The sequence below is a fragment of the Pseudophryne corroboree genome, chromosome 7, assembly GCF_028390025.1.
Source record: "Pseudophryne corroboree isolate aPseCor3 chromosome 7, aPseCor3.hap2, whole genome shotgun sequence".
NCBI lineage: Eukaryota > Metazoa > Chordata > Amphibia > Anura > Myobatrachidae > Pseudophryne > Pseudophryne corroboree.
The window spans coordinates 125,722,248-125,746,492 of record NC_086450.1 but is presented as its reverse complement, the minus strand read 5'-3'; the positions used below and the strand labels follow the sequence as shown (position 1 = coordinate 125,746,492).

General features: G+C 44.2%; 1 long non-coding RNA gene across 6 annotated transcripts in view; it reads left to right on the top strand.

The window, feature by feature from the left end:
- The first annotated feature begins 765 nt into the window (after window positions 1-765).
- LOC134944774 (uncharacterized) overlaps window positions 766-24,245 on the top strand; it is a 109,767-nt gene continuing 86,287 nt past the window's right edge. For 5 of the 6 annotated variants that reach the window (XR_010181950.1, XR_010181951.1, XR_010181947.1 and 2 more), the window contains exon 1: window positions 766-846. This is a non-coding gene — a long non-coding RNA (uncharacterized LOC134944774). Of the gene's footprint in view, window positions 847-19,140; window positions 19,232-24,245 lie in introns of all 6 variants that reach the window. The other variant, XR_010181952.1, reaches the window with a different exon arrangement.

Here is a 24,245-nt window from a genome sequence, read left to right as displayed (position 1 = left end):
GAGAACGGATATATTAAATAAAACAAAACTGCACTGTCTGGTGGTCACTGTGGTCAGTCACTAGTAAACTCTGCACTCTCTACACTTCTACAGTACTCCTAAGCTCCAGTAAATCAGGTCAATCTCTCTCTCTCTCTCTCTCTTCTAATCTAAATGGAGAGGACGCCAGCCACGTCCTCTCCCTATCAATCTCAATGCACGTGTGAAAATGGCGGCGACGCGCGGCTCCTTATATAGAATCCGAGTCTCGCGAGAATCCGACAGCGTCATGATGATGTTCGGGCGCGCTCGGGTTAACCGAGCAAGGCGGGAGGATCCGAGTCTGCTCGGACCCGTGAAAAAAACCATGAAGTTCGGGCGGGTTCGGATTCAGAGAAACCGAACCCGCTCATCTCTACTAAATATAGTGCCACATGATAATGGCACCTAACAGATATACCCAAATTGAGAGCTAACTTACCTGGAGCCACCCCTGGGATCTCCATATGGCACTGTAGGAACCAGCATGCCCTCCAAACACTGGTCCCATCTATGCCTCTCATACTAGCAAAACAGAATGCAAGTTGCTCATATCAATTTGACAAGACCTCTGGATTTCTATTATATGTAGGTTTTCAAGTCATGTTACCCATATAGTTTGGTGTGCTGGGGGACACCAGGGGTTAATCCCCATCCTGTCTCTTGCTTAGAATTACCCCTCCCTTTCAAGCACCTGAAGTATATTGTCAAATTGATATGAGCAACTTGCATTCTGTTTTGCTAGTATGAGAGGCATAGATGGGACCAGTGTTTGGAGGGCATGCTGGTTCCTACAGTGCCATATGGAGATCCCAGGGGTGGCTCCAGGTAAGTTAGCTCTCAATTTGGGTATATCTGTTAGGTGCCATTATCATGTGGCACTATATTTAGTATGACCCAGAAGGGCTATTATTATTATTATTATTTTAATTATTATTATTATTATTATTAGTACTGGAAATGGGTCTGGGGTGCAGTTCCCCCTGATTGGAGTGGCTGGGCTGCTGTGGGGTAGCACACTATTATATTTATTTAGCACCCCCCTTAACACTGTTATTAATCCTTTAGGTCTTTTAATTACACCGTCACTAGTGTATCACTTTTTGTATACAGATTTTGCGTTCCCTTTAATTAACACATACTAACACTTTACCTTCTCACATGTGTGCTGCCCTGGGGTGGCTGGCCTGTGCCGGTTTGTGGGGTTCTGCAACCCAGGCCCAGATATAGTATTAGGTTTAGGACCACCAGCATCAGAGGAGCCTTGTCGAGGCCTGGTGGCTTTGCCATATTTCTGCAGATATATGTAACGAAGACCTCTGGATTTCTATTATATGTAGGTTTTCAAGTCATGTTACCCATATAGTTTGGTGTGCTGGGGGACACCAGGGGTTAATCCCCATCCTGTCTCTTGCAGTGTAAAAATAAAGCAGCCAGTATTTACCCTGCACAGAAATAAAATAACCCACCCAAATCTAACTCTTTCTGCACGTTATATCTGCCTCCCCTGCAGTGCACATGGTTTTGCCCAACTGCTAACAAAATTCCTGCTGCGATCAACTTGGAATTACCCCCTATGTTGCTACTTAGACTCTCTGCCACGGGCAGCGATTCTTGCTTTCTCCTATATTTTGTGTTTTATGCACATTGCATACAAAGTCAATTGCAGTGTACCAGGCAGATTAGATTAGTACTTGTGTAACAAAGGTATAAAGTCGCAGAATGATCATAAAGATACATGGTGTGAGGCATGGCGTGGGTCGCTCATATTGGGACTCCGTCGCTGAGTTGCACACCTGCGTAAATGAATTATGGGGGTCATTCCGAGTTGATCGCTCGCTAGCAGTTTTTAGCAGCCGTGCAAACGATATGCCGCCGCCCACTGGGAGTATATTTTAGCTTAGCAGAAGTGCAAACGAAGGGATCGCCGAGCGCCTGCAAAAAAATGTTGTGTAGTTTCAGAGTAGCTCAAAACCTGCTCAGCGCTTGCAATCACTTCAGACCATTCAGTTCCGGATTTGACGTCACAAACCCGCCCTGCGTTCGCCCAGCCATGCCTGCGTTTTCCCTGGCACGCCTGCGTTTTTTTCAGACACTCCCTAAAAACGATCAGTTGACACCCAGAAACGCCCACTTCATGTCAATCACTCTGCGGCAGCCAGTGCGAATGAAATGCATCGCTACACCCTGTGTGAAAATACATCGCTTGTTGTACCCGTACATCGCGCGTGCACATTGCGCCACATACGCATGTGCAGAACTGCCGTCTTTTAGCCTGATCACTGCCCTGCAAACAAATGCCCCTATACCAGTACACGTATTCATTTTATTTGTATTGTATTACTAATATGAATAAGATGTACAGGTGTAGCTGCGTTCATTCATCCCACGACATGGCCACATGGGCACACGTGCAGTGGGTGTGACTATTCGCACCTGCAATCGCTCCAAAGAAAGCCTATAGGTCGTGTGCACGAATTTAAGCAAGTGCACATATGCATGCACGTGCTGCATGCCAAATGGATCGCAGGTGCTCCTTGGCTACATTGGTATATTTAAAGAAAATGCCTCTGGCGGGTGACTATGGGGGTCATTCCGAGTTGTTCGCTCGCAAGCTGCTTTTAGCAGCTTTGCACACGCTAAGCCGCCGCCTACTGGGAGTGAATCTTAGCATAGTAAAATTGCGAACGAAAGATTAGCAGAATTGCGAATAGACACTTCTTAGCAGTTTCTGAGTAGCTCCAGACTTACTCGGCATCTGCGATCAGTTTAGTGCTTGTCGTTCCTGGTTTGACGTCACAAACACACCCAGCGTTCGCCCAGACACTCCTCCGTTTCTCCAGCCACTCCCGTGTTTTTCCCAGAAACGGTAGCGTTTTTTCGCACATACCCATAAAACGGCCTGTTTCCGCCCAGAAACACCCACTTCCTGCCAATCACATTACGATCACCAGAACGAAGAAAAAACTTTGTAATGCCGTGAGTAAAATTCCTAACTGCATAGCAAATTTACTTGGCGCAGTCGCACTGCGGACATTGCGCATGCGCATTAGCGACTAATCGCTCCGTTGCGAGAAAAAAATAACGAGCTAACAACTCGGAATGACCCCCTATGCCTGGCTAAGTTGCAAAGTCTGTGACAGACCAAAAGGGCTATTTGGTGCGATTTCAGCAAAGGTGTATGTGGCTATATCTATATACTACAAAAGTCTTCAAAATCAGAGGAAGGACCCATCTTGTGTCAGTTACACCCAGATACAGTAATAAAATAAAAAAAATTCTTACAGTGCACTGAAATTCAGTGTTGCCCTGCTTCTGCACTAAGGGCCTTATTCACAGCTGATCGCAATTGTTGTGATTGTTCTGAAGCTTGTGGTTTTGGCATCTGCGCACTGGCCGTAGTGTGCATGTGCAGGCTATCATGATGTGATCGCTTTCTGGAAGGATGCAATCATGTCATGATGCGTCGGGCATCCGGGGGCAGCGACGCAGCGTTGGAGGGAGGAGGGCTGAAAGCTAAGGCATCGCATGACCATTTTTTGGGGGCCGGCTGTTGACGTCACCTGCGTTTCCTGCGTGTGGAAACATGTCGGCGGTGCCCCTAGTATCCGTTTGGATGGTCGACCATGTTATGGTTGACAGTCATTAGGTCGACCACTGTTGGTCGACATTGACATGGTCGACAGATGAGAATGGCTGATATATGAAAGGTCGACACATGAAAAGGTCGACATGAGTTTTTAAAAAAAAAATTATTTTGTGGAACTTTTCCATACTTTACGATCCACGTGGACTACGATTGGGAACGGTAATCTGTGCCTTGCCCGAAGCATGGCGAGCGAAGCGAGCCATGCGAGGGGAGGCGGTGCACTAATTGGGGTTCCCTGTCACTTTATGCAAAAAACAACACCAAAAAAAGTAAAAAACCTCATGTCAACCTTTTCATGTGTCGACCTTTCATGTGCCGACTATTTTCACGTGTCGACCATTTGTCCATGTAGACCAATAGTGGTCGACCTAATGACTGTCGACCATAACATGGTCGACCATTCATACCGGAACCGGTGCCCCTGCCTGCAGAGCCATATGCAGCCAGGCTGCGTTCATCTCTGCACATGCTGAAGGCCACCCAGCACAGGACAAGGCTGCCCAGCATGTGCGGGACCGCCTCCTGATGCATTGGAACTAGGGTTGACCCCAGGCAGCGCAGCCTGGCTTCCATTTTTTTTAGAGTGGCTACATGGGACATCATGCAGCTACTCCGAAAACGGTCCCGACCTGCCCCCGTTTTGTGCGGCCCGCCCTGCTTGGTTGCCTCCTCCAACTGCCACCCAAACGGCCTGAGCTGTCAATCATAATGCGCCTTAATTTTTCAAGGATGCGGCCACAGTGAGAAAGGTCGTGCATGCACAGTACGGCAAATGCGCAGACGGCCCAAATACAGTCGCTACGTAGGAACGTGCAGCTGCATTCAGGTCTGAATAGACCCCTTATTCTCCACCATTTTAACCAGAGATTCAGTGAATGGTCCGAGATTTAATTTGTCCTTTTTAATTTTCTAATATACTTTAAGCTACTCCCTGTTCCCAAATATGAACTCCAGGTGTAAGGCTGATCTGGGTCCACATCCATTATCCACCATTAGAGAAAACATTTCAAAGTTATCCATTTTCATGCAAAAGAAAATGCATAAAAAGTGTATTACAGGTACTACTTAGTCCCAACCAGATTACACAAGATATGGAATAACTTCACCACTAGTTTGGAAAGGTTGTGGGTAACGTGGTTCCTTGCGCAATATTTGGTGGTCCTGCCCAAAGTTTGTTGCATTTTTGGATAAAATTACAGATCTACTAGGTGACAAATGCTCCTCGTGAAAGTCGCAGTGCTTCATCTTGGGGCTCACCCTGGAATTGCTGGATAGGCGGTTCAGATCATTAATGCAGCCAGTTGTTTGAGCCCCTCCCACTGCACTGCAGTTAGTTCAATTAGTTTGTAGCAAAGTCTGGCACCTAGCTTCCTTAAAACAAATGACAGCCTAGCTCCGCAATAGATTCGGCAAACTTAATAAAACGTGGGCCAATATTTACTAAAGAATCGAGTTTGTCCGATTTGTGTTTTTTTTTCTAAGTCCCAACACGGGAATTCACTAAGCACAATCTCGGCAGTGTTTGGACTATTCGTAATGGTTTGAATGACAAAGTTCAGCAATACGAATGAATAGACCATCGGTCAAACGCGGCAGTTATTTCATACAACACGGGTATTCACTATTCATTCGTATTTGGGTGTTAGTCTCTGAGTGCTCAATTGCGGTCGTATTTTTTTGCGATTCGTTAAAAAAAAGCGGCAAAAAAACAGACCTGCTTTTTTCAGGCGTGTTTACATGTGTTGCAAATAACAAATCACTCACACCTGAATAAGGATGCCTATAAAAGGATCGTAGGCCCATTTCAATCCACCTACACTCAGAAATGGCAGCAGGACTGTGGGCCAGTGATATTTTGTGTGCTGTGGGATTCATCAGACTCAGACATCAGCCTGTAAGTAACCAGGGCCAACAAACTGAACATGGTCAGCAGGTTGTACAGGTTCCGCGGAGGCTGCGCAGGCCTCGTTTTTTTAGGGGGCGTTTAAACTTGAACGCATTGTCCGATGATACGGTCATACAGATGTTCCGTCTAAATCGTAACAACATTTTCCGTCTGTATGACCTTGTCAAACTGGGCCTAGACCCTGAGACTGCACGCTCTCGCTCTGTCTCAGGCCTGCACAAACTCCTGGCTGTGTTGCACTTTATGGCTACTGGCAGCTTTCAGGCTGTGTCTGGGGATGTCATAGGAATCTCACAGCCTTCATTTTCGAGAATATTAACACAGGTGATGTATACCTAACTACCTCCTCTGTTTTTTGTTTGTTTTAATATCTCGGTGGCCAGTTCTGTCCTAAAATCTCATGTTTAATTTTCTTTCAAATATACACACAGGTGTTGACTGTTTTGCAGCCCCACATCGATGCCTCAATCTGCTTTCCTACCCAGGAGTCTCAAGGCCCGTATACACTGGTCGATGTATCGGCCGTTCTCTTGAACGGCCGATACATCGCGGGTCCGTCGGCCAGTGTGTATGGGCGATACGTCTGTGAACTCCGTCGTTCACAGACGTATCGCGTCGGCCGCGCAGCTCAGCCGACAGCCAATATATCTAACGATATATTGGCACGTCGCTGTGTGTGTACGGGGCGGTCGTCCGACCGCCCGTACACATGCTGCGGCGGCCGGCGGTGATTGACAGGTGAACTGGGCGGGCGCGAGCGCCCGCCCGCCCAGTTCATGACATCAGTCCCCCGACGGATCGGGCTGTGTGTATGCACAGCACACTGCCCGATCCGTACATAGATATATCTGCAGATCAATTAATCTGCAGATATATCTAATAGTGTGTACCCACCTTCAGTGGCATGCCGTCAGGGTAGATTTCTATGAGCTGGCTGGCATGCCCAATGTGCTGGGAGCCATAGATTGCACACACATTCAGCTGAGACCACCTAGGGGCAGGCAGCACATATATACTAATCGACATCTAGAGCACTCCACAAATGTGCAGGTGGTTTGTGATGCAAATCTCAAAATAATGAGTGTTGTTGCTGGTTACCCTGGGGGCTGCCATGACTCCTACATCCTTAATCAGTCATCCCTTTTTGATAAGTTTGAGGATGGACAAATGCCAGATGGGTGGCTGCTGGGTATTTAATTTGATATGTATAGGCCTGCTTTTACTTTGTCCAAATACAGGGGCAGATGTATTAACCTGGAGAAGGCATAAGGAAGTGATAAACCAGTGATATGTGCAAGGTGATAAAGGCACCAGCCAATCAGCTCCAATATGTAAATTATCATTTAGGGACAGATTGCCCGCTGCCTTTATTACCGTGCACATATCACTGGTTTATCACTTCCTTATGCCTTCTCCAAGTTAATACATCTGCCCCACAGTGTGTTACTTATGTGTTGCTGTATCTTAACATGAATCACGTTACTATATCTGTCTTTTAGGTGATGGAGGATATGGCTGTTTCTCTTGGCTTCTAACTCCATTGTCCCGACCTGATACCCCTGCTGAACACAATTACAATCATGCACATAAGTCCACGCGGAATGTGATAGAAAGATGTTTTGGTGTGCTGAAATCTAGGTTTCGGTGTCTGGATAAGTCTGGTGGCCTTTTGTTGTATAGTCCCTTGAAGGAGACTCAAATTGTGTTCTGCTGCTGCTTTCTTCATAACATGTGTTTGCAACAACATCTGCCACATGTTGAGGAGGATGAAGAAAGCAGCCAGCAAGCAGAGGAATTAGAGACATCTGGTGATACTTGGAGTACAGATGTAGGGAGGCAGGTTAGGCAAGACCTCATAAATCGTTATTTTTAAGGTAAGTTTTGTTTGCTTCTTTTATTTGTTGTGTAAGGCTAAATATATGTTGCCCCATTTTTCAATTAAAAACCATTACTCAGAATGTGTCTGTCTCCTTGAGACATACAAACATACCCTCGCTTTATGCTATACAAATGTAGCATGTGTATTGTGTTTATTTAAAAACTCAAAACAACAGATTATGAGTTGTATGCATGAAGTCTGGATGAGTGTTAATAAACTTGGATTGAAAATGTATTTCAAGCACACATAATCAACATAGTAATTTATTTTGTATTTTACTTTATGATTGTGTGTAATGTCCTAATGCACAGGTTCTCAAACTTGGCCCTCAGGACCCCACACAGTGCATGTTTTGCAGGTAACCCAGTAGAAGCACAGGTGTATGAATTACTCACAGACACATTTTAAAAGATTCACAGGTGGAGCTAATTATGTCACTTGTGATTCTGTGAGGAGTCCTGCAAAACATGCACTGTGTGGGGTCCTGAGGCCCGAGTTTGAGAACCTGTGTCCTAATTAAACAGTCCTCCACATATAATATGTTAGCCTTGAGGAATACATGTGTCCCTATGTGTGATGATCCATCGTATTTAAGGGACACAAACTTAGTCTCATCCAAAATAATTTATTTTGTAATGTTTGCTGCAGTAAACTTGCTGATTTGTAAGTAAATACACAGTTTGCCACATATATACATTATTATACACATTATTTGTGTTTTTTTATACAAATTCAAATTTCTTTGTTTCTGCATCATGTGTAAGAAACTGATTACTCATTTTTAACACACACAAACATGGTCCAACAATAATGACATTCATTTTGGCACTGAATTATCTAAATTCAATCACAACATATGAAAACCTTTTTAGCCAACTCAATTGTGTTCTTCTTGTAATGTTGTATAGAGAAGAAAGGTAAAATAGTTAACAATCACATTGTAATTTGTATTGGCTGCAGGATATGAGAATGATTGGAATCTAGAAAGAGTAATGATTAGAAAAAAAATCAAGTGGTCTGGTTACTTCCTGCTAACATCTATGTGCAGCTCAAACAACATTTCCCTCCTCCAAAAAAATTCAAAGATGGTAAAGAATAAATGTGCATACAAATTTCCTGTTGTTGTTTGTACCACTTATAATTAATGATGTTGTACAAATTGTCAAGGAGCTAAGTGTTATATCTATTTTGACAAACATACACTTACTAAGTATTTTGATGTACTTCTCTGAAATTGAAAATGTGAGGTTTATTTGTTAATTTTTTTGGGGTGGCTGCTTGTCCTGCCCTTTGCCTTTACCACTGTCATGTTGGCGTGCTCTGGTGGAGCGTCTTGGTGGTGATGACACTGGCGTGATATTTGGAGTAGTCGTACCAGAACTGCTGCTTGTTTGCTGTTGATGCATGGATCTGAGTGTTTCATTGAGGTTAGTGAGGGTGGCATTGAGTTCACGTGTAGCAGCATTTTGATTGTCTACAATTCGGAATAAAGTTTCATTTATCTTTTGATTGTTTTGAAAAATGTTCATATAGCTTTGCTGTTGTCTGTGCTGTTCTTCCATTATCAAAAAGAAAAAGATTCCCTGTACTGGGCACACACGGACTGATATAATTTCTTAAAGTCAAATATCTGTTATGATAAATGACCACAGATACTAAAATGTAACTTTTATTATAATCTTTAAAACATTAGCGAAATATAGTGCATGTGAATTAAATTGTGAAAAATTAAATAAAGTGAATTAAAAAGCTTAGCCACTGTAGTTGTGTATTACTTCACTGTCTCTAATATTTGAAACAGTGTTTCAATATTTGTAACAGTATTAGTTGCCAAATGTCTTGTAATGATACAATTGTATCTGGGAGTGAACTGCTCCCAGGTGTAATTAAATTATACCACCACTATTTTAGTTTAACTCCGTGTTTCCAGTGTGCGCATCACTGACTATAATACACTCTGTTATCAATACTTAGGTGGTGGACCATATCATTTGTCAAGTGCCTAGTATAAATATCCAAATATAAATAAATTGATTCAATCAATTTATTTATATTTGGATATTTATACTAGGCACTTGACAAATGATATGGTCCACCACCTAAGTATTGATAACAGAGTGTATTATAGTCAGTGATGCGCACACTGGAAACACGGAGTTAAACTAAAATAGTGGTGGTATAATTTACGTACACCTGGGAGCAGTTCACTCCCAGATACAATTGTATCATTACAAGACATTTGGCAACTAATACTGTTACAAATATTGAAACACTGTTTCAAATATTAGAGACAGTGAAGTAATACACAACTACAGTGGCTAAGCTTTTTAATTCACTTTATTTAATTTTTCACAATTTAATTCACATGCACTATATTTCGCTAATGTTTTAAAGATTATAATAAAAGTTAAATTTTAGTATCTGTGGTCATTTATCATAACAGATATTTGACTTTAAGAAATTATATCAGTCCGTGTGTGCCCAGTACAGGGAATCTTTTTCTTTTTGATCTTTGACACTTATACTATTCCTTGGAGCACCTCCCAATATATATAAGGTATATACTTGCATTACTGAATATAAGGGAAAGGACATACATTATATATGGAAAATAATAAACGAAAATAGGCGTCTGTGCGACTCTTCACTCATTCTGTTCTTCCATTAGTCTGTGCTGTTTTTCCATTATGCGCTGTAAGTTGCCCATGACCTGTGTAATGTCTGCACGCATGAGTTCCATGGTATTGCCAATTCTCGTGGTTTGTTCATTTTGTCTACTCATATTTCTGGTTATTCTTCTGAGGTGACATGGTAGGCTTGCAAACATTTGTGTCTGCCTACGCAGGCAATCTTCATTAGTGGCCTGCTGTCTAGCCCAAATGGTCCAAAACACGTGATCAGGGCCTTATGTTACTGGTGTTGTTGGGCTGTGTTGTGGTGGTGGTGTGCTTTGCTGTGGTGGTGTACTCACAGGTGCTGGGGGGCTGAGTCCTTGGCTTAATGGCTGTATTTCTAACATGATTGTCTCATCCATGTCACTGTGTAGCTGTTGTTGCGGAGGGATGCTGTTACCAGGACTAGAAGCTGAAATTTAGAAAAATTATCCATTAGCTATCCATATGTTTGATAAATTATAACAAATCCCTACACATGGAACACATGTCATTGACTGTTGCTTTCAGATATCCTGCCTAGCAACATCATCACTCATAACTTAAATACATACATATGCCTGTTTGTGGCAAATGTGTCTGGTTACTTCATTGTGAAAGCAAACACATTAGTTTTATTGTAGATCACACATACTCCACCATAAAAACACATTGTAATCCATAATGTGTTACCTTATAGCTTTTCAAAAACAAACATAGTAATGTTTTTATATGTATTTGGCAATGTTAGGTTAAACACACATGTGAAAATTTGTTAAACAACCTTACTATTTTCCAAAATTAAACATGAGTTTCTGTTGCAGCATCTTACACACAATGTGCTACTGTATGGCTGAAGTGGACATACATATCTTTACAGGATGTGGAGAAGGCCATTTTGCTAGGATTCCATTTCATGTTTTACTGACTTCGGTAAGTATATCAGATTTTGATGTGTTTTGACTTAATGCTTTTAAGTAAAAGTTTTATTAAGATCTGAAATTTATTACATTTATTTCAGTTTGATACTCACAATCAAGATGAGGGGAGTGTGGTTCACGTCTTGGAGGTGTGTCCAAAATTTGGAGTGGGGGGACCGAACATACTGTCGATAATCTTCGTGGCGGGGTAGCCTGCTGTGGTTGGCCCTGGACATCAGACCTTGCTTTCTTTGCTGCCACATGTTTCTTTTGGTGGTGTGTTACAGAAGTCCGACTTCTGCTGCTTCAGACTTCTTTTGATGGACCTAGTATTGAAAGTTAAATTTTGTTATGGCCATTCCTTTACAAACATACCCTATACTACAATGGACACTTTACCTGCTTCCGCAGCGTCATCATCATCAGATGTCATGGGAGTTACTATAGGACGACCAGTACTGCTTTTTACCAACACTGTAAACCCAAAATAAAAACTCATGTATTCATGCTTTTGTTGATACATCCACACATTATGCTTATAAACATTAATTCTTTAAAAAATGCTTGTTTTATTTAAAAAAAACCATAAGGACCGTAAACAAAAAAAACCACTACATATAACAATAAACGTTGACCAATAGCCATATGCACTATGGAAAGTGCAACACAGGAAAACATGTACAGGACACAGACATAGAACACAAGTAAAAATACATACACTAACAACCAAAAACACACACATCTTCATTTTGTAATGAAAGGAAAAAATTTACAGATGCAATATAGAAATTGCTCTGTGATGTGGCACTCCAAACACACATTACCACTATATGAGCCAAACAAAAACAAACCCCCCCCCCAAAAAAAAAATAAAAAAAAGATTAAAAAAAAATAGACTGCAGTGTTGTGTCAGGGTACAAATACAGACTCAAACTGAACAAGCAAATAGTGTTTTCTTTTATTAATTATTACATTCAGTAATAATGACATTACACATGTAAGTGGTTTCCAAACCACTTTCCACTACTCTACTTTACTACATGACAACCACTGTTTTTGCAACATTGCACATGGATAACCTAAATATAAAACATAGTCCAAATTAAAAACTTAAAAATGTGCAAAAGGAAAACATTATTGCTGGACAATTCAATGACACACCAAGTCCAAACTACACATGGAAAATATGCAGAAAAAAAAACATGACATACAATAAAGTAAGATGTTACATTGGCTTTTGTAGAAAACATTACCAAAAAAAAATTATTTGCTGACACACACTTGAAGATGGGAGTAATATGCAACGTCACATGACACACATTTGAAAAAAAAAAAAAAGTAAGGTCATAGAATGTTAATGCAAATACACATGCTCACCATTCTTCATGGGCCTATCTGAATCCCGGACATGGGTTGCAGAGACTACTTCAGGAGGTATTACACTCCGCATGGGCTCCTCATACTCCAGATATCTTGAAATATAGGGCTGCCCACCACCGGTTTTTCGAGCCGACTTCACCTCCTTGGCCATTTTGGACTTGACACGTCGCTTTATGTCATAGTACCGTTTGCGGCACGTGTCCTCCGTCCGCTTGACCACCCCCTCACTATTGACAGCAGCAACAACTTTCGCCCACAACACCGTCTTTTTCTGTGTTGGCACCTTGGCGGACTCAGGCCCAAATAGCTGCCGCTGATACTTCATCAGCTCCCGCACCAATGCCACATTTTCTGCATAACTAAACTTGACATTCCGCCCAGTCTTAGTAGTGGTGCGTGGCTGCGGAGCTCTCTGACTGTCACTATCACTGTCACTTGAGGCTGCTGCAGCAACCTCACCCACCTCCTCCACCTCACTAACCTTACTCACACTCACCTCCTCCACCTGACCGACCTCCTCCACCTCACTGACACCCTCCACCTCACCCACCTCTGAGTCACACATAATTGTGTCTAAACACTTAACACAGAAAAAAAACCCAACACACTCCTCCACTACCACTGCACAAATCACACACACACACACACACACACACACACACACACACACACACACACACACACACACACACAAACACTGACAAGGGACTATAAATAAAAAATACTTGGACAAAAAATTAGACAAAACCACAAAAAACAAGACTATAAGAATGACAAGACTACTTTCAAACACAATACTACACTCAGAAATCGCAAACAACACTCCTCACCAAACCAAAAACTCACCTACCTCCACAGCACAACCTCCCTCCTCACCACTAACTAAACCCACGAGGTGCGGATGGTTTGGGGCGTATTTATATGGTTGCGCACCGACACTCCTACATCTGAAACACAACCAATCATGAACGGGGATGAAAAACGAAACTAAAAGTGAAAATGCGGCCGGGGTTAAAAAAAACCCTGCCGCGTTTAAGTTAGAAAATGAACCAGCAAAAACAACAAAAACACATACGCAAACGACAATGACGGCCGTAAATGTGCCAAAAAAAAAACGACTGGCATCGACATCGGAAAAAACAAAAACCATAAAGTCGACTGCTTCGTAACTTTGTGTATATAGTAGTGATGAGCGGGTTCGGTTCCTCGGAATCCGAACCCCCCCAAACTTCACCCATTTTACACGGGTCCGAGGCATACTCGGATTCTCCCGTATGGCTCCGTTAACCCGAGCGCGCCCGAACGTCATCATCCCGCTGTCGGATTCTCGCGAGATTCGGATTCTATATAAGGAGCCGCGCGTCGCCGCCATTTTTCACTCGTGCATTGGAAATGATAGTGAGAGGACGTGGCTGGCATCCTCTCACTTTGTTTTAGGGGGCAGCAGTGCAAATATCTTTATTCTGGGGACCAGCAGTATTATATAGGAGGAGTACAGTGCAGAGTTTTGCTGACCAGTGACCACCAGTATTATACGTTGTCTGCCTGAAAAATGCTCCATATCTGTGCTCAGTGTGCTGCATATATCTGTGCTCACACTGCTTTATTGTGGGGACTGGTAACCAGCAGTATTATATAGGAGGAGTACAGTGCAGAGTTTTGCTGACCAGTGACCACCAGTATACGTTGTCTGCCTGAAAAATGCTCCATATCTGTGCTCAATGTGCTGCATATATCTGTGCTCACACTGCTTTATTGTGGGGACTGGGGACCAGCAGTATTACATAGGAGGAGTACAGTGCAGAGTTTTGCTGACCAGTGACCACCAGTATACGTTGTCTGCCTGAAAAATGCTCCATATCTGTGCTCAGTGTGCTGCATATATCTGTGCTCACACTGCTTTATTGTGGGGACTGGGGACCAGCAGTATTATATAGGAGGAGTACAGTGCAGAGTTTTGCTGACCAGTGACCACCAGTATACGCAGGGCCGGCGACAGGGGGGGTCAAAGGGGACACCTGTACCGGGCCCAAAGGCTCAGAGGGGCCCCAAGGATATGTCACTTAGTGCACGACAGGCATGTGACCCATCTTGTCCAAATAGGGCAGTGAGCTGTAGGCAGTGTGGGCACAGCCTCAGAGTGACTGGAACCTCTCACACACAGCGACTGAGGGGGCCCCGAGAAATCACTGTACCAGGCCCCATTATTTCGGTTGCCAGCCTTGAGTATACGTTGTCTGCCTGAAAAACGCTCCATATCTCTGCTCAGTGTGCTGCATATATCTGTGCTCACACTGTTTCATTGTGTGGACTGGGGACCAGCAGTATTATATAGGAGGAGTACAGTGCAGAGTTTTGCTGACCAGTGACCACCAGTATACGTTGTCTGCCTGAAAAACGCTCCATATCTCTGCTCAGTGTGCTGCATATATCTGTGCTCACACTGTTTTATTGTGTGGACTGGGGACCAGCAGTATTATATAGGAGGAGTACAGTGCAGAGTTTTGCTGACCAGTGACCACCAGTATACGTTGTCTGCCTGAAAAACGCTCCATATCTGTGCTCAGTGTGCTGCATATATCTGTGCTCACACTGCTTTATTGTGGGGACTGGGGACCAGAAGTATTATATAGGAGGAGTACAGTGCAGAGTTTTGCTGACCAGTGACCACCAGTATACGTTGTCTGCCTGAAAAATGCTCCATATCTGTGCTCAGTGTGCTGCATATATCTGTGCTCACACTGCTTTATTGTGGGGACTGGGGACCAGCAGTATTATATAGGAGGAGTACAGTGCAGAGTTTTGCTGACCAGTGACCACCAGTATTATACGTTCTCTGCCTGAAAAACGCTCCATATCTGTGCTGCATTGTAGTATATAGTAGGAGTACAGTGCATCATTTTGCTGACCACCAGTATATAATATATAGGAGTACGGTACAGAAGGCCACTGCTCTACCTACCTCTGTGTCGTCAAGTATACTATCCATACATACCTGTGGTGCATTTCAGTTTTGCACAGTTTGCTGACCACCGGTATATAATATATAGCAGTACGGTACAGTAGGCCACTGCTCTACCTACCTCTGTGTCGTCAAGTATACTATCCATCCATACCTGTGGTGCATTTCAGTTTTGCACAGTTTGCTGACCACCAGTATATAATATATAACAGTACGGTACAGTAGGCCACTGCTCTACCTACCTCTGTGTCGTCAAGTATACTATCCATCCATACCTGTGGTGCATTTCATTTTTGCACAGTTTGCTGACCACCATTATATAATATATAGCAGTACGGTACAGTAGGCCACTGCTCTACCTACCTCTGTGTCATCAAGTATACTATCCATCCATACCTGTGGTGCATTTCAGTTGTGCGCAGTATATATAGTAGTAGGCCATTGCTATTGATACTGGCATATAATTCCACACATTAAAAAATGGAGAACGAAAATGGGTAAAATAGGGAAAGATCAAGATCCACTTCCACCTCGTGCTGAAGCTGCTGCCACTAGTCATGGCCGAGACAATGAAATGCCATCAACGTCGTCTGCCAAGGCCGATGCCCAATGTCATAGTAGAGAGCATGTAAAATCCAAAAAACAAAAGTTCAGTAAAATGACCCAAAAATCAAAATTGAAAGCATCTGAGGAGAAGCGTAAACTTGCCAATATGCCATTTACGACACGGAGTGGCAAGGAACGGCTGAGGCCCTGGCCTATGTTCATGGCTAGTGGTTCAGCTTCACATGAGGATGGAAGCACTCATCCTCTCGCTATAAAACTGCAGTGCCACTCCTAGATGGGCCAGGTGTTTGTGTCGGCCACTTGGGTCGCTTAGCTTAGTCACACAGCTACCTCATTGCGCCTCTTTTTTTCTTTGCATCATGTGCTGTTTGGGGACTATTTTTTTGAAGTGCCATCCTGCCTGACACTGCAGTGCCACTCCTAGATGGGCCAGGTGTTTGTGTCGGCCACTTGTGTCGCTTTGCTTAGCCATCCAGCGACCTTGGTGCACCTCTTTTTTTCTTTGCATCATGTGCTGTTTGGGGACTATTTTTTAAATCTGCCATCCTGTCTGACACTGCAGTGCCACTCCTAGATGGGCCAGGTGTTTGTGTCGGCCACTTGGGTCGCTTAGCTTAGTCACATAGCTACCTCATTGCGCCTCTTTTTTTCTTTGCATCATGTGCTGTTTGGGGACTATTTTTTAAATCTGCCATCCTGTCTGACACTGCAGTGCCACTCCTAGATGGGCCAGGTGTTTGTGTCGGCCACTTGGGTCGCTTAGCTTAGTCACACAGCTACCTCATTGCGCCTCTTTTTTTCTTTGCATCATGTGCTGTTTGGGGACTATTTTTTTGAAGTGCCATCCTGCCTGACACTGTAGTGCCACTCCTAGATGGGCCAGGTGTTTGTGTCGGCCACTTGGGTCGCTTAGCTTAGTCACACAGCTACCTCATTGCGCCTCTTTTTTTCTTTGCATCATGTGCTGTTTGGGGACTATTTTTTTGAAGTGCCATCCTGCCTGACACTGCAGTGCCACTCCTAGATGGGCCAGGTGTTTGTCTCGGCCACTTGTGTCGCTTAGCTTAGCCATCCAGCGACCTTGGTGCAACACTTTTTTTCTTTGCATCATGTGCTGTTTGGGGACTATTTTTTTGAAGTGCCATCCTGTCTGACACTGCAGTGCCACTCCTAAATGGGCCAGGTGTTTGTGTTGGCCACTTGTGTCGCTTAGCTTAGTCATCCAGCGATCTCGGTGCAAATTTTAGGACTAAAAATAATATTGTGAGGTGTGAGGTGTTCAGAATAGACTGAAAATGAGTGGAAATTATGGTTATTGAGGTTAATAATACTATGGGATCAAAATGACCCCCAAATTCTATGAGTTAAGCTGTTTTTGAGGGGTTTTTGTAAAAAAAAACCACCAGAATCCGATAAAAAAAATTTCAGGGAGGTTTTGCCAAAACGCGTCCGAATCCAAAACCAAAACACAAAACCCGAAAAATGTCCGGTGCACATCTCTAGTATATAGTTTCAAAAAGTTGCATGAAAATACACCAGATACAAAACGAGTTAAAACACTACACAAACCAACTCAAACACGAATATTAGTAAATATAGGCCATGGTGTCTTTGTTATTACTTTCCTATTCCCTCCTACCAGTCCTCCTCAGATCAAGGAATGTCACATCTCTTATTGTGATATTGTCATACTTTCATTCATTACTTGGATGTTATCATTTGTTGTCTCCTCTCTATGTTAACCTGTTCATGTGCAGCCACCTGTATGCTTGGTTTGTTTTCCATCAGTGACCCAGCTGTGTGGTCACTGATATCAGGGGGTTACAGTCTTCTGTGCTGTGGGCTCATGCTGTGGTTTGGCTTTCGTTTCAGGAAATTTGATACCAAACAAAATGCCCGTACTCACATGCCACAAGCCTTTTTATTATAGAATTAGAATGTGCCTCTCTCTACAAAACATCTCCATTGACCAGGGCTGGTTCCAGGTCTACTAGAGCCTTTTGCCAGAATGTTTGGAGCACTGCCAGGTACCTCAGACTGCTTCTGAGATTAAATCAATGCATTGTCTTGGGGCAAAGGGGGTCATTCCGAGTTGATCGCCCGCTGCCGATTTTCGCAGTGCAGCGATAAGGTGAAAAAATGGCATTTATGCGCATGCGTATGGGCCGCAATGCGCACGCACGACGTACGGGTACAAAGCTCTTTGTGGTTGTGCTCAGGTTCTAGTTACGTTTCTCTTCGCACTGACGGCCGCAAGAAGATTGACAGGAAGGGGGCGTTTCTGGGTGTCAACTGACCATTTTCAGGGAGTGTTTGTAAAAACGCAGGCATGTCTGAAAAAAGGCAGACGTAGCTTGGCGTTTGCTGGGCTGTATGACGTCAAATCCGGACACAAATAGGCTGAAGTGATCGCAAGCGCTGAGTAGGTTCAGAGCTACTCTGAAACTGCACAAACTTTTTTGCAGAGCTCGGCTGCATAAGCGTTCACACTTCTGCTAAGCTAAAATACACTCCCCAGTGGGCGGCGGCATAGCGTTTGCATGGCTGCTAAAAACTGCTAGCGAGCGATCAACTCGGAATAACCCCCAAAATGTAATAGGGTGCGAGTTCTGAAAAGGTGCAGGTTTAGTAATAAACTCGCACATTTTCAGAACTTGCACATGTAATGGGCTGCAAAACATGCAAACTCGCATGTAACTCACACTTCAACTGCTCGCAGGGGGCAAACTCGCATCCAGATGCTTCCCCATGTAAAATATACAACTCACACAAAGTAATAGGGTGCGAGTTGTAAATTCGTGCAGATTTAGTAACTAAAAGACCTGATTCAGATAGGCAAGTTCAATGTGATGCATTACTGTAAAGAGGAAGGACATTAACATTAAACACATCTAAATACATGTCACGGGGATTGCCTAGCGACGGGGAAGCGGCACTGTGACTGATTATGTACCCCACGCCTGCGTAGTCAGCCTGGCTGGCACGTGGTTAGACGTGACGCATCATCATGCTGGCATAGAGTGCGTTGGATGCCGTGACGTCATCCAACTTCTGAGAGACAGGTGACACTATCCCATATATGAGATTATTAACAAAGGGAGAATGATTTATAGGTTACAGTTACACCACAGGAAACTATGTTTTTTTTCCTAGTGTTTTTGAGCAGCAAACACACCCCTAATAAAACAGTGTCACTTCCATTATATAGGGTATAAATGTAAGAACCAGGCAGCCAGCACATACTCTTCTGAAGAAGTCCAGCTAAACTGCACAAGGAGAAACGCGTCGAGTGAGACGAGGTAATCTATCTACTTACCTGGCATTTTTTAAAAGACTCCACAGATAAGCTTTTCTTGTTTTTTACAAAGTACGGGCATTTATTGTATGTTTAAAATAAAATTGTGTGTGTTTATGGTAATGCACTATTGTAGTCCTCTTTTTCTCGTGCATATTTGGATATCGGGCTGAGAATTGAGAAATAGTGACTACTCAACGTGGTATATTTGCAACCTAATGCACGACAGGGTCTGTTCCACCCCATAATTAAGAACAAAGGCGTTTGAAAAGGTGGCCTTGGGCCTAATTCAAGAATGCAAAATAACATTTTCCTCTAATGGGCAAAACCATGTGCACATCAGGGGGGCAGATATAACATGTGCAGAGAGAGTTAGATTTGGATGGGGTGTGTTCAAACCGAAATCTAAATTGCAGTGTAAAAATAAAACAGCCAATTTTTGCCCTGCACAGAAACAATGTAACCCACCCAAATCTAACTCTCTCTGCACATGTCATTCCTGCCGGTATGTGTCTTCCCAGGGCTCTCTCTCACAGCATGCACTTCAGCCTCCTCCTTCTCCTCTTGCGTCTTCTTCTCCTGCATCTCCTGCTCCTCACCACCTTCCTCCTCCTTACTCTAAAGCTGGGTCACAAACACTCACTATCACAAATCCTCCACTCCTGCACTGCCTCCTTCCAAAACCTATCCAAGCACAAAATGGCTGAGGTGGGACTTACAGTATATAGGGCCTTTGAGGTACAACTCAGGTGACTTTTGTAGACCAATGGATCACTTTCTTTTAAACGATAGCAACTTGAATAATGTAACTGGCACATAATGCGAGTTATATAAACCCCAGAAATCTTGCAATCTCTTTACATAGAGTGAGTTGTGTTACAAACTCGCACCGAACTCACAGCGAGTACTGTAGGTGCAAATATGTACTCGCACATTAATGCGCACAATATTGCATTCCGCCCCTGGTGTGCAAATGTCTGCACTGATTGGAGATGCCTTCAGCCTGCCCTGCCAATAACAGATATTGGGGGTCATTCCGAGTTGATCGTAGCTGTGGTAAATTTAGCACAGGTACGATCAGGCACTCAGACATGCCGGGGGACGCCCAGCACAGGGCTAGTCCACCCCGCATGTCAGTGCCACCCCCCCCCCCCCCCCGCATAAATGCAAAATCATCGCACAGTGGCGGCTGGTCGGGAGAACCTCTTTGCTGCCCAGGTCGCAGCGGCTGCGTGTGACGTCACGCAGCTGCCGCGGCCTGCCCCCCCATTGGTCCGGCCACGCCTGCGTTGGCTGGACCGCGCCCCTAAACGGCGGCTTAACGCCGCCGTCCAGCCCCCTCCAGCCCAGCGACCGCCACTGCCTATCAATCAGGTAGAGGCGATCGCTAGGGAACAACGACCTTCAGCCATCCAGCATGCGCCGGCGCACTGCGGCGTGGGCACATGCGCAGATCCAACCAGATCACTGCGCTGCGATAAACTGCAGCGAACAATCGGGTTGGAATGACCCCCATTGTACAAGATACTAAAATATGAACTATGCTTAATGAATTACTGATATCATTATTCGAGTCTACTCTACTGAAGGAAATAATGTATTGTCCTACAAATTTGCAGCTATCCGGTAAATTTATATAGTTACAAATTGCCATAAGTAATAAAGGCAACATGGCAGAAAATCACAAGAAAATTGTGTTTGTAAAACAGATATTGCCACAAGAGAATTGCCCAGACTGTTTTAAGTGTTCTGAATACATAACGGCTAATGCAGTGGTTCTCAAACTGTGTGCCAAGGCAGTCTGGGGTGCCTTGAGCCTCTTGCAGGGGTGCCCCGGATTTGGAAATCCCCCATGAGAAATCCTGCTTTTGCCCCTGCATGGGTAAATAATGCCTGTGATTTACATGCTAACAACGTTTTCCTGTAATCGATCATTTTAACAATTCACTACGTTTCTCCTCACAACTATTACAAAATAAAACATTTTCAACTTTTGTAATGTATATTATATAGCATAAATATAATGCTGTATATTCCACAGTTATACGTAAGATGTTAGAATAGCTTCAATACTTTTTTCCACTTTTAAACATTCATATTTAATTTTAACATAGCAATATTTGCATTCAATTTCATTTTTCTTTCAAATATTGTTTTTCACATTTGATCATTTTGCTATTATTTTCTGCTTAGCCTTGGCAAATGATATTACTTGGGCAGAACTGTCTGTTATGCTTTTATGTGAGAGAAACAGTAACCAGTGTCTTGAAAAGACAAAAAAAGATCTCTCTGGGGAAAGGGTTCGGGTCAGTATATTTTTTTAAAGAACAGACATCAAATATTAAAAGCAACATACTTTAATAGAAAAGACAAAGCTCCTGCTTTTATTTCTGTCATATATACAAGAGTCTGTTATATTGGAGCTCATGCAGAATAGATAGAAATATGGATAGGTGGAAAATGGTTGCAGGTGGTTCCACGCTGCACACCCTGTGCACGTGTATTAGACAGTACGTACCAGTGCCGTAACTAGGCATTTTAGCGCTGTGTGCAAGAAACAACATTGCCCCCCCCATGTAAGATAGGGGCAGTGCGCGACGTAGCCGCGCGAAAATATATAGGGGCGTGGCTTCATGGGCTAGGGGCGTGGTCACAGAATAATAGCAATTCATACTACGGTGCAAAGTAGTCACCATTATTCAAATTACGGTGCACAGTAGAGCCCCTTTTATACATTACAGCAGACAGCGTCTACACCAAGTAGAGCCTCTTTTTACACATTACAGCAGACAGTCCCCCTTTTTACACATTACAGCAGATAGCGTCCCCCTTTTTACACATTACAGCAGACAGTCCCCCTTTTTACACATTACGGCAGACAGCGTCCCCTTTTTACACATTACGGCAGACAGCATCCCCCTTTTTTAACATTACGGCAGACAGCATCCCCTTTTTACACATTACAGCAGACAGCGTCCCCGTTTTTACACATTACGGCAGACAGTGTCCCTCTTTATACACATTGCAGCAGCCAGCGTCCCCCTTTTTACACATTACGGCAGCCAGGCCCCCTTTTTACACATTGCGGCAGCCAGGCCCCCTTTTTACACATTACGGCAGCCAGTCCCCCTTTTTACACATTGCGGCAGCCAGGCCCCCTTTTTACATATTACGGCAGACGGTGTATCCCTTTTTACACATTGCGGCAGCCACTTTATGGCAGACGGTGTCCCCCTAAGAGAGAGAGAGAGAGAGAGAGAGAGAGATACTTACCATCTCCCCGCTGACAGGCTCCTCGTGCTGGCAGCTCCCTCGGTGCAGGCATCGGACAAGGAGAAGGAGGGAGGGGGACTGGAGCCGCAGCAGCGCTAATTCATTGGTAGTAAGCGCCGCTGCAGCTGTCCCCTCTCCTTCCGTATAGGCTTCCCGGCGCTGCTGTGGATGCTGGGATGGAGGAACCGCATCCCAGCATCCACAGCAGTGCCGGGCAGCCAATACGGAAGGAGAGGGGACAGCTGCAGCGGCGCTTACTACCAATGAAATAGTGCTGCTGCAGCTCCAGTCCCCCTCCCTCCTCCTCCTTCTCCGCTGCCCGGCGCTGCTCTCTCCTGCACAGCGCGGCGGCGGCGCACGGCGCACACAGCAGAGGCGGCATGTAATTTGACTCATTACATGCCGCTGGCCGTGCGCCCTCAGGGCAACTGCGCTGTGTGCCAGGCCCACTTGGCACACATGTAGTTATGGCCCTGGTACGTACATCTCAGGAGTCCCACATTGGCAACGGCGCAGCACAAATCACTGGCTCTGTGGCCATTATGCCACAGAATTGGGCAAATGCAAAAGAAAAATCACCAGAAATATGGCATACACGCCATGTTCCCAGAGTCCTGCGCATGTGCAGTAGACTCCTGCATGATGTTAGAGTGTACTCACCTGTGTCGCCGGAGAGGCCCCCTTCTCTCTTAAGCTGCCTCATCTCAAAAGCATATTATATGCTTATGCTGAATAGGAAAGCACATGCAATCAGCCAATCACATGTAGTTCTCTAGTACTGTCATCATCATGCTATTTGTACCTATCCCTGACCACCAGCAAATTAAACAGCTTTCCTATGCACATAGCCATCTCTTTCGATACGTTCATGTGTTTGTATGAACATGTCCTTATTGTACTTGTCTATGTTAGAATGCCACCATCCTGCCCTGCCATGGGTGTCTTAAGCGAGAGGAGGGGGCCCACCCGGAGTCTGCATACGGCCCCTTCCTCTCCACGGTGCCATAGGCTCTGACATTGTGCCGGAGCCTACTGCGCATGCGAAGGTCTCTGGAAACATGGCATCCGCCATGTTCTGAAGACAAAATTCAAACGGCGCATGTGCAGTGGCCATTTTGGAAGGGATTTTTGCGTGACAGCTGCGGCTGCAGCGCCCGACGCTAGACTCCAGAGAGGTGAGCACTAAAATATGAGTGCAATGTGTGTGGTATGCCCCCCCCCCCTGGACCCAGGGGCCCATGTGCACCGCACACATTGCACCCAAGATAAAAACGCCAGTGTGCCCTGCCCATTCCCAAACATAAATGGCAGCTTGACTGAAATTGTGCAGAAGCATATGGATTTGCACACTGCTCTGGGCATGCACAGAGTGAATTCATACAAATTATGCCATGCCAACTGGCATAGTACCTCATCTGCATTAACTCCGGTGTTTGCTATATCAGAGAATCGTAATGCATGTGGTTTGTATAGTTTAAATGTGTGATAATTTCTGCTCATGTGGTTTTTGTTCTGACTTCCCCTTCAATTTTGTGTGTGTCTCTATCTTAACTAAATGGTTACCTGTCTCTTTCTTTCTTTCTTTCTTTCTTTCTTTCTTTCTTTCTTTCTTTCTTTCTTTCTTTCTTTCTTTCTTTCTTTCTTTCTTTCTTTCTTCTCATCCCATCTTTTACTCTGGTGAGCCCCACAACCCACTGCTCTTCTGCATCTACTCTACAAATGACTATTTTAAACATGGCTGGTCA